Source organism: Eptatretus burgeri, chromosome 17, assembly GCF_056783735.1.
Source record: "Eptatretus burgeri isolate ZD-2024b chromosome 17, Ebu_testis_v1, whole genome shotgun sequence".
Taxonomy (NCBI): Eukaryota; Metazoa; Chordata; class Myxini; order Myxiniformes; family Myxinidae; genus Eptatretus; species Eptatretus burgeri.
This window is the reverse complement of record NC_140977.1, coordinates 48808335-48817948: the sequence shown is the minus strand read 5'-3', so window position 1 is coordinate 48817948 and position 9614 is coordinate 48808335. Positions and strand designations below refer to the sequence as shown.

At 44.1% G+C, this 9614-nt stretch overlaps 2 long non-coding RNA genes across 2 annotated transcripts in view; both read right to left on the bottom strand.

The window, feature by feature from the left end:
- The window catches only part of LOC147010033 (uncharacterized), a 117837-nt gene that overhangs the window by 55870 nt on the left and 52353 nt on the right, over positions 1-9614 (bottom strand). The window lies entirely within an intron of this gene.
- Positions 817-6934, bottom strand: LOC147010034 (uncharacterized). Its single transcript, XR_015052706.1, has 4 exons — positions 6806-6934; positions 2575-2745; positions 2167-2254; positions 817-1075 (listed from the first exon to the last, which is right to left on the bottom strand). It is a non-coding gene; the product is annotated as an uncharacterized LOC147010034 (long non-coding RNA).

Sequence of the window (9614 nt, the reverse complement as noted above, 5' to 3'; positions counted from 1 at the left end):
TCCCCTCCTAAAACAAGATAATAACTTGAGGGGGAGCACTCGGTAGAGTGCAAAACCTCCGCCACCAATACTGCGAGGTCACTCAAGTGAACTGATATCCTATTCATTCAATTTGACGTCAACAGTGTTCACAGAGTTATAGTTTGCAACTTTCCCTTTTACATACTCAATTCATTCGTCATAACTAGATTCCTTGAGACAGAAATTGATTTTACTTGGGGATATCCACCTGAAGTTCAAAAATCAGCTGCAATTATAATTTGGCATGTTTTTTTTGTTGGAAATCACTTAGAACATGCAGAAATGCAAAAAAAAAATATGTAAATTTTGTTGAAAAAAAAAGTTTCAATTTTTTTTTGGGTGGGGGGGGGGGTTGGAAATCACTTAAAACATGTCGAAATGCAAAAAAAATAATTTCAAATAATTTTTCAAAATGGCCGCCATAGCGGCCATATTGGATTTTCGACCAAGTCCAAAATCTAATGGCATGATCCTTGGACCATACCTAATTCCCCCACCAAGTTTCGTCGAAATCCGTCGAGGAGTTTTTCCATAATACTGTTCACAAACAAACAAACAAACAGAAAGGGGTGAAAACAGTAACCTCCGATCTTCGATGGCGGAGGTGAAGAACCGAGGATTTCTCCCATGGACCATCTTGCGTTTTGGAGGTTCAAGTACGGCGTGTCATGTGGACGATGTCTGCTGACGCGGATTGGCCACACTGAAGCATTGTGCTTCTAAAATGGCTGAAACAAAGGTCATTACACTCGAGGGGACGGCGTGGTACCCGACCATATAATGAAAACACAAAGGTGACGAGCTGAAGTGTTTATTTTAAGCTTCAGGCACATGATGGATGGACAAACATGAAATAGAGATTTTACCTTCATTGATGCGATAAAGGGTTGATATTTGATGAGAAACTGTTCATGTTTATAATCATTGTTAACCTTCAACACATCGCAGGAACATCAAGCAGAGGAAATGGTGAAACAGGTGTCTTGCTGGAAGAATGGGAGGAGAAGATGTGTCCGGTCCTGGTCTTGGAACTCTTATTCAACCTGATGAACCACTTGGGGTGAGAAGGAAAGATGTTATAGCACGGATTGTTCAAGAGATTGGTTAATCATATCAATAAGTTATACCAAGCAGATCCTCCCTTCGATTGGATCAATAAATATTAACATTTTAGACACAATGTGGATCTCACACACCACACCCCACACCCCAAACTCTTATCACTTCATCTTTTACCATGGGATCTTGAACAAAACAACCCGAAATATAAAGGAAAGACACAGCTCCTGAAACTGTAACAGTAACAGTGACATCCTCCATGAAGTGTGATGTTCCTCTGGGAGGAATCATCACCTGTTCTCACGGTGTCAGAATGATGGTTTTAATTTCACAGAATCGCGATTCGAAGCCAGGATAACACACCTCGATGTTGAGTGAGATACGAAGATACCTGCCTGACGACTGTCTCCCATCAACGAGTGGTTCATGGATTGAGAAGTACAAGGTGGGGCGGGGGGTGGAGGGGTGGGTTGTGGATTTGGGGGGGGTGTGGAGGGGCTTATATATCTGACACATTTATTAGTGCTGTAAATAATTTATGAACATAACAAATAGTGTGTGAAGCACATGATTGGTAATTACGTAGATTCGAGATTATATTGAGATATAATAAAGATACTTAAAAGTTACATCTGACAAATGAGCCCCATTGAAATTGTTACATTTCTGACAACGAATCGACATATTGTTCATCAACTCGTGTGATGTATCTTGAACAAGAGTGTGGATGGTTGTTGCAGCGATGTTTTCCTTCAATTATTCGATACATGCAGGTAAATTATCGTGTGTACGTCACAGTGTTCTATCATTCAAAACCTTCATGTATCACCTGCAACACTGTGGGAGAAAATATAATCTTCACCCCCGCTCCTTCCCGCCAAAATGATGATAAATATGTCATATATATATATAAATGCCCCACCCTGTTTCATCTTCCCAAGAAGATCATATTTATTACAAGGAAATTTGGAATGATTATCGAGAAATATTTTTGAAAAGTTGGTGAAATTAAATACACATTGTGAGTAATCGATGAAAACATTCATCACTCGACATTTGTGAAGATTAAACTGGAACTGCACTTACCTCTTGGTGATCCATCATCCATCAACCTGCCGTGTACGGAAAGCGGGGGGGTCTATGTCCTCTGGAGAAATACCGAAGGGGTGGAAATCTGAAGGTGCAAGACATTGATTTGTAGAAAAGAAGTTGATGGGGGTGGTGGGGGGGGGAGGGTATTAGTGAGAGATGGTGGAGGAGGGATGGGTTGGGGGGGGGTGATGGGTAGATGGTGGAAGAGAGGGGGGAAGGGTGGGCGTTTGATGAAGAAAGGAAATGAAGATGACGTGTAATGAGGAGAGGAATGTAAAGATATCCATGGAGTTATTGATTCTCATTTACTGTGAAATAGTTTGTACAAAAATTACTGAAAGAAAAAGGGAAATCTCGAATGTGGGAAAAAGAGATTATCGGGAATGCTACGTTTATACTTACCTCGTAAGATGACTGCGTTTGTATAATGTTGAAGAAGAACGCATGTCTGGTTGTCCTCGCTGATCTGGTCCATCATGATCCTCTCCTGGTTCTGGTTCCTCCACCATGGTTGACGACCCAACGAAAGCAAGAGAAAGGAGCATCGTACTCAATATCAGCAACTTCATGGTCCTGCAGCACATTGGAGTGGGTTTTGTGATGGAGCTGTACCAGAGATTATTACCCTCGCCAAAGGAGGGGATGTTGCATTTGAGTCCGTTTCTTTGTCTGCAAAGAACTTTCGTGTTCGTCTCAGCAACCGCTTGTTGGATTGAGACGAAATTTTAGACATTTGTGCGACTTCTCATGCACAATGTTTTAATGATAATAATGACATCGTAAGTCACGTGGTGTGGCAGCCATATTTTAAAAACGGAAACTCTGAAACTGCACAAAGGAAGAAATTGAAACTTGGCACATTGCAAGTACGATGAATGAGTGTGATTTTTATGACGTTATAGGTGCTCTTGTTATGACATCATAATTGCATTCTTCTTCTTCTTCAGCGACCATCATTATCCCACCGTTTTTATGGAGTCAGCCACCGGGAAGCTTTGCCCGAGTCTTCATAACCGGCTGACAAGGGTTGACGGTTGACAAGTTACGGCTGGAATTTTGAATTTGGCCATGGTGCCGGGTGCCGGGGATAGCTCGCCTACTCTTCACGAAGGGACACCATGGGATGATAGAAGATTTGCCTCCCGACCATCACTATCTTTCTCTGTTTCACTTACTGCTCTCCAAATTCTACAGACTTGAAAGCTTTGGAACAAATTATCACCCACCCTTCCCATATCCCAGATCCTCATGACTATACCACCAATACTTTGGATTTGTTCATCACTTCCAATCCGTTGCATTTCAACAACACAATTTCACCTCCAATTGGTTCTTCTGACAACAATCCTGTGAACATCCCTTTACTTTCCACCACTTCTCATCCGACTGCTCCGACGAAACGCCAGTATTGGCATTTCAAACTGACTGGACTGGTTTACAAAACTTCTTTTCTGACTTTCCCTGGAAAGACGACTGCCCCTCCTCGGGTGATGCCTCTATCTCCGCTGAACGTATAGCTGAGGTTATTGTTGCAGGAATGGAGGCTTCCATCCCCTTCTCTTTCAAATCTATCTCTCCGACCAATTCTGCTCTGCGGCCATTCGTGTAAGGGATGCCGCATCTCGGACATGGAAAAAGTCTTCTTCCTCTGACTCGCATTCAGCTTTCATATCCCCCAGAAATAAATGGAAACATGTCAATCGTGAGGGGAAGCATTCCTTCATTCAAAAGAAATGTGACAACCTCTCATCTTCTTCCACGAAGAGATCTTTCTGGTCCTGAGCTAAAAGTATCTCCAACAACTTCTGTTGCTCTACCTTTCCTTTGCTTTTCCATTCCAATGATGCTATCGCTGTCCCTCCAACTGATAAAGCAACTCTGTTGGGTTCTCTTTTCTCCTCAAACTCCACACTGGATGACTCGAACCTTCCATTTCCCTCTGATGCTCCCCTCACCAATCCAATGTCCCTCCCCATAATCTCTTTTCATGCAGTCAAAAAAATACTTCTCTCTCTGGACATAAGCAAGGCCTTCGGGCAAGATGGCATTCCTCCCCCTGTCTTGAATGAATGTGCTTCAGAACTTGCACCAGTGCTTGATCGTTGTTTCCTTTTTGTTGAAAAAAACCAAACTTTTCCTCTTACCTGGAAACATGCCTTCGTACAACCTATTTTAACGAAAGGTGATCATTCAAACCCTTTTTCCTCCGGTCCTCTTGCTCTGACTTCTGCTGTTTCCAAAGTCTTAAAATATCTACTCAATTCCCATTTTCTCAAGCATCTTGAATCTCACAGTATTCTATCTGACCACCAATACAGCTTTTGGAAGGCAATATCTACAGGCCTCTCTCACTCTCTCACTCTCACTCTCACTCTCACTCTCACTCTCACTCTCACTCTCACTCTCACTCTCACTCTCACTCTCACTCTCACTCTCACTCTCACTCTCTCTCTCTCCCCCCCCCCCCCCGTTGCATCTTTGGTTAGGACGCGGCTATGCTGCTGATGCAGTGTCTCCCTTACCAATGCACTGGTACTCATTTTGCCAATCTCAGAAGGATGACAGGCTGAGTGAACTTCCTGGTGTATTAATTCAGCAGGCCAACAGGGCTCGAACTCAGGACCCTAGGATCCCAAGCCGCTACCCGAATCACGAAGCCAACACCGGGCTTTTAATATCTGCAGGTGATATCCCTTCTTACATTACGAATGTCAGGGCCTCTTTGAGAGACTATGGGGAATCCGTTGTCGTGGGCCTTAACATCTCAATAGCCTTTGACAGAGTTTGGCATCAGGGACTGATTTCCAATCTTCCCTCTTTCAGTTTCCTCGTTCACTCTGCTCTCTCATATCGAGCTTTCTCTCCGACCACTCTATCGCCTTAATTGTTGATGGTACTTCATCTCCCCCTTCCCCATCAACAGCGGTGGACCTCAGGGTTCCATTCTGTCCCCAACACTCTTCCTTCTTTTTATCAATGACCTTCTTTCTTCCACAAATAACCAAATGCACTCGTATGCTGATGACTTAATATTACATTCCTCCATGTCTTTCCCATCTGCCCCATCTTCCCTCACTCGATCTACATCTCGTTTCATCCCAGCCACCTCTAAAAATTAGGATTTGGACAAGATCTCCCAGTGGGGAAAATGTAAACAAGTTAAGTTTAATGTTTCAAAAACTCAATTCCTTCCCATCTCCCTCTCTCTCTAAAACTCCTCTCAACTCTCCAATCTCCTTTGAAAGCTCCACAATTAAACCATGTGATACAATAAACCCACTCGGTTTTAGTCTAACATGAAATTTATCCTGAAATCCACAAATTACGCAAATATCTAAGTATGCCTCAGAGAAATTTGGAGTCCTGTTCAGATGTTGAAGATTCTTCTCCTCTGAACAGTTGCTCCAACTATAAAAAGGATTGATTCGTCATTGTATAGAGTACTGCTCTCACATCTGAGGAAAGTTTCAGCTCCACAAACTGACTGGACAGAATTGAATCCAAAGTTATTTGACTTGTGAACTCGACCAATGTGACCTCAAAACTCGACCCGCTCAAATTACGCCGCATAATCGGCTCTCTTTCTCTTTTCTACAGATATTACTTCGCTGTCTGCTCACAATAACTTGCTATTTGTGTACCTCCACCATTTGCGAGACCAAGGAATACTCGACAAGCAACGACATCACATGATTATTGTGTGTCCATTGGCAATTCAAGGGTGGATCGTGATGATGTTTGTTTCTTCCCCTCCACTGCCAAACTCTGGAACTCTTTACCTTCTCATGTCTCCCCAAACACTTATGACCTTCTCCTTTTCAAAAAGCAGAGTTTTTTCGGGGTAAGACGATTCTCTCTTTCCTTACTTTTCTATTCATTATTATTTTATTTATTTTTATGCAGTTATTTTATTTAAGGCTTTTCTTCGTTGTGGACCATTCAGTCCGTGCCTGCAGCCTTCAACATCAATAAAGAACGGATGTAAGGATAGCCTCGGGGTAAGTTCACTCTCTTCGAAGCTGTCGAGCGGAGGTTTGATCCCTGACTTAGCTATGAAATGTCATCCTGCTGCTTCACAGGCTGAGTGATTTATCAATGCTTATAGTTTGTGCCGCACTTCCGATGCAAGACAAACTGGGTATCCCATCTGGAAGAAATAGTCAGTCGACGTTCAAGACCCCACAGTGTTCTTCATGAAAAATCGACGAGACATTCCAAATCCCCCAGAAACAAAATCCAAATTACTGCCTTAACCTCCCGGGGGCACTGAATCAGTGGCACATCTGTGGCCTCATCGACCCTGAGTCCTTGTCCTGAATTACAAAGAAGAAGCGTGAAGTCGTCACACAATGCAGTTCAAATTCCGAGGTTTCAACCAAACCAGCATGTTTCACAACACAGTTCATCGTTTTCAGATTGCCATGACAACTCAAACCGAAGACCCTCCCTCAAAGAAATGGAAGAGTTTATTCGAACCTGGTAATCGAGAAGGCAATAAAATTGTCACACCAGAAGTTTGAAAGTAACTCCATAATCCCTCATTACAACGAACCAGCACAACTCGATATGTCAAACAAGATAATCTCGGATAAGAAAACTAATTTCATGAGAACGAACGATTCCCCAAACTTACCGACTCTTTCCAATCAAGTGAACAGGATGGATCAAAATCAGGTGAACAGGTGTTGAGATGATCTCCGAGTGATGTGGAACAGAGTGAATCGTCCTTTTATCAGAAGCTAAATTGATGATATGACCAGATTTGTGTTTTCTCAATATGTTATTGAATCAATGCCAGGTAAACCTGGATGCTCTGACAAAGCAGAAAATAACAAATAAGATTTACATTTCAAACAAACCCAAATACATCACTGAGGATATGACAACACAGGATATGTATAAAGTGCTTGTGTGCATAATAATCAAACTCTAAACATCAGATGAAACAAAAATAGGACCACGGGACCTGAAGCTCACCTGGATCAGCAGAAACAGTGAATGACGTCATAAACCATGGAAATTTTGTTCATGTGCCGAATCTGGTTTGATATTTGATTTTCCATCCTTGTTCATGAGCGTCTGTGGCGCCGAAGCAGCTTCTTAAGCAAGGGTTATACTAGGTGGTTTGCCATTGCCTTCCCAGCAGGAATTTGTAACTTGGTCATGGTGCTGGTGATAGCTCGCCCACTCTTCCTGAAGGGCATCATTGGGATCTTTTATGTGTCTCAACGAATGTCGGAAGACAAGATGCCCAGTCGTCCATCGGAATAACGACACACACACATTGATGATTCAGTCAGTCTGTGAAACACCAGAATGGCATTTTATAGCAGGGCCGAGATTCAAACCCAGGCGAGACAGCTTCGAGGAGAGTTTGTGTACCTTGAGGACAACCTGTCAGACGAGGTCGTAAAAATATAATCTACTGGTGTTCCTGGTATAAAATATAATCAGGCTTCCAATAATTACCTTGAGAAGAGTGAAAAATAGGAATTCTGGAGCAATTTTACTACATGTCCAGTCCTGCATTTTATGTTCACCACAACTATAATAATTAGTGTTCGTGTGTGTGACACGTACACACACTCCAACCTAAGCTGTGCTCTCCGAAAGGATAGCCTCAGGGTACACACACTCACCTCCAAGCTGTTTAGCCTGTCAGGATAGCCTCGGGGTACCAAAGTTGTACTGCAGAATCTACAAACGTTGTACGGATAGCCTGTTCGCTGCTGAACCACACGTTGTCATTTACCAAGATGATGTCTTCGTCACTGGATACTCAGAGCTTCATCATTTTGACAACCTCGAACGTGTGCTTTGCACTCTCTTCGACTCTGGATTCCGCCTGCGGAGAGACAAGTGCGAGTTCATGTTTCCGTGTGTGACCTATTTGGGCCATCGTGTCAATGCCGAAGGCTTACGTCCCACTGAGGAGAAGATCAGAGCAATCAAAGACGACCCAGCTCCGACCAACATTTCTGAACTCAAGGCTTACATTAGCATGCTGCAGTATTACAGCGGTTATATCCCAAACATTGTTGCCATGCTTCGCCCACTGTATTGTCTGTTCAAAAAAGACGTCAGCTGGAAATGGGACATTGCAGAGACATCAGCCTTTCAGAAGTCAAAAGACATCCTGCAGTCTTCAAATGTGCTCGTTCACTCCGAACCAGCAAAGATTTGGTTCTGTCGTGTGATGCGAGTCAGTACGGGGTTGGTGTTGTTTTGTCACACATCATGCCAGATCACACCAAGAGACCAATCGCATTCACATCTCGTACACTGTCCCCGGCTGAGAACTCGTCAGCTGGACAAAGAAAGACTTGGCTTTGCAGTCGGAGTTAAGAAATTTCACCAGTACATCTTCGATCGACATTTCATGATATACACGAACCACAAACCACTGATTAGTTTGCTTGGTCCAAAAACAACTACCTGAGAGGTCTTACCGGCTCAGATCATACGCTGGTCATTTCCCTCTCAACTAATGATTGTGATATCGTTGCTGGGCCAGGTTACGGTGGCGAGCACGATCGCGAGGGGGAGCAGTCGAGTCAGCTCCACCGTACACACCGGAATTTCGGTCATGACCCTCGGATAAGTCCGAAAGGCACGTTTCCCTTGCAGGACCATGAATCGCCAATAATTCGACCGCGTGGAGTGGGGTCAATTGCCAAACTTCAATATACCTAATTACCCATGCGGCAAAGCCACCGGAGAATTCACACCCTCGACGGACCTCGAGCGGAACGAGCCGTTCCCGTGCTCGAACCGTGTGTAACCCGAGCTGAGGTTACCGAGGCGTGTAGGTCCAAATTAACAATTTACTGCCTCGCTATTTCTCAACACACCGTGCTAAGTCAATGAAAGTAACACAGAAACAAGCTGGAACATTTAAGATATTTATTTGCAAGAGGTAGGGGGACACTGAGCAGAGTTATCCGAATAAGCAATGCAAATAATGTGCAACAAAAAGCACTTAACAATTCTACTTATCAGACGGGCCTACACACAGACACACACACACACACACAACCAAAAAGAAATGGTGGTCGCGGCCTTTCTTGATACCCCCAGCTTGGAGGGAAGGTGAGCTGGAGGTAAGATCTCTGGCTTGGATCTTTCCGCTTCGTGCGGTTCCCGACGATCTGGCCCGGCGGGACTCGTACCCGCAACATGATGCCGGTCCAAGCACCAGGTACGGAGGGTAGCGTCGGGTGCTGGCAGGCTCCTCCAGCTAGCAGGCAGGCGATTCCACGGCGGGAAGAATCTCAGCCTCAACCAACGAACCCTCAGACCCTCACAGGGTCGCACCCCACACGATTATGTCTTTGTCTTCACAGGTGGGAAGGATCCATCCCACGTCACCCCCCTCATTGGACAAGCTCATCGGGCGATATCCCATCTGTCCGAGATTGGTCCGGGGGAGGTGCCAATGTCTC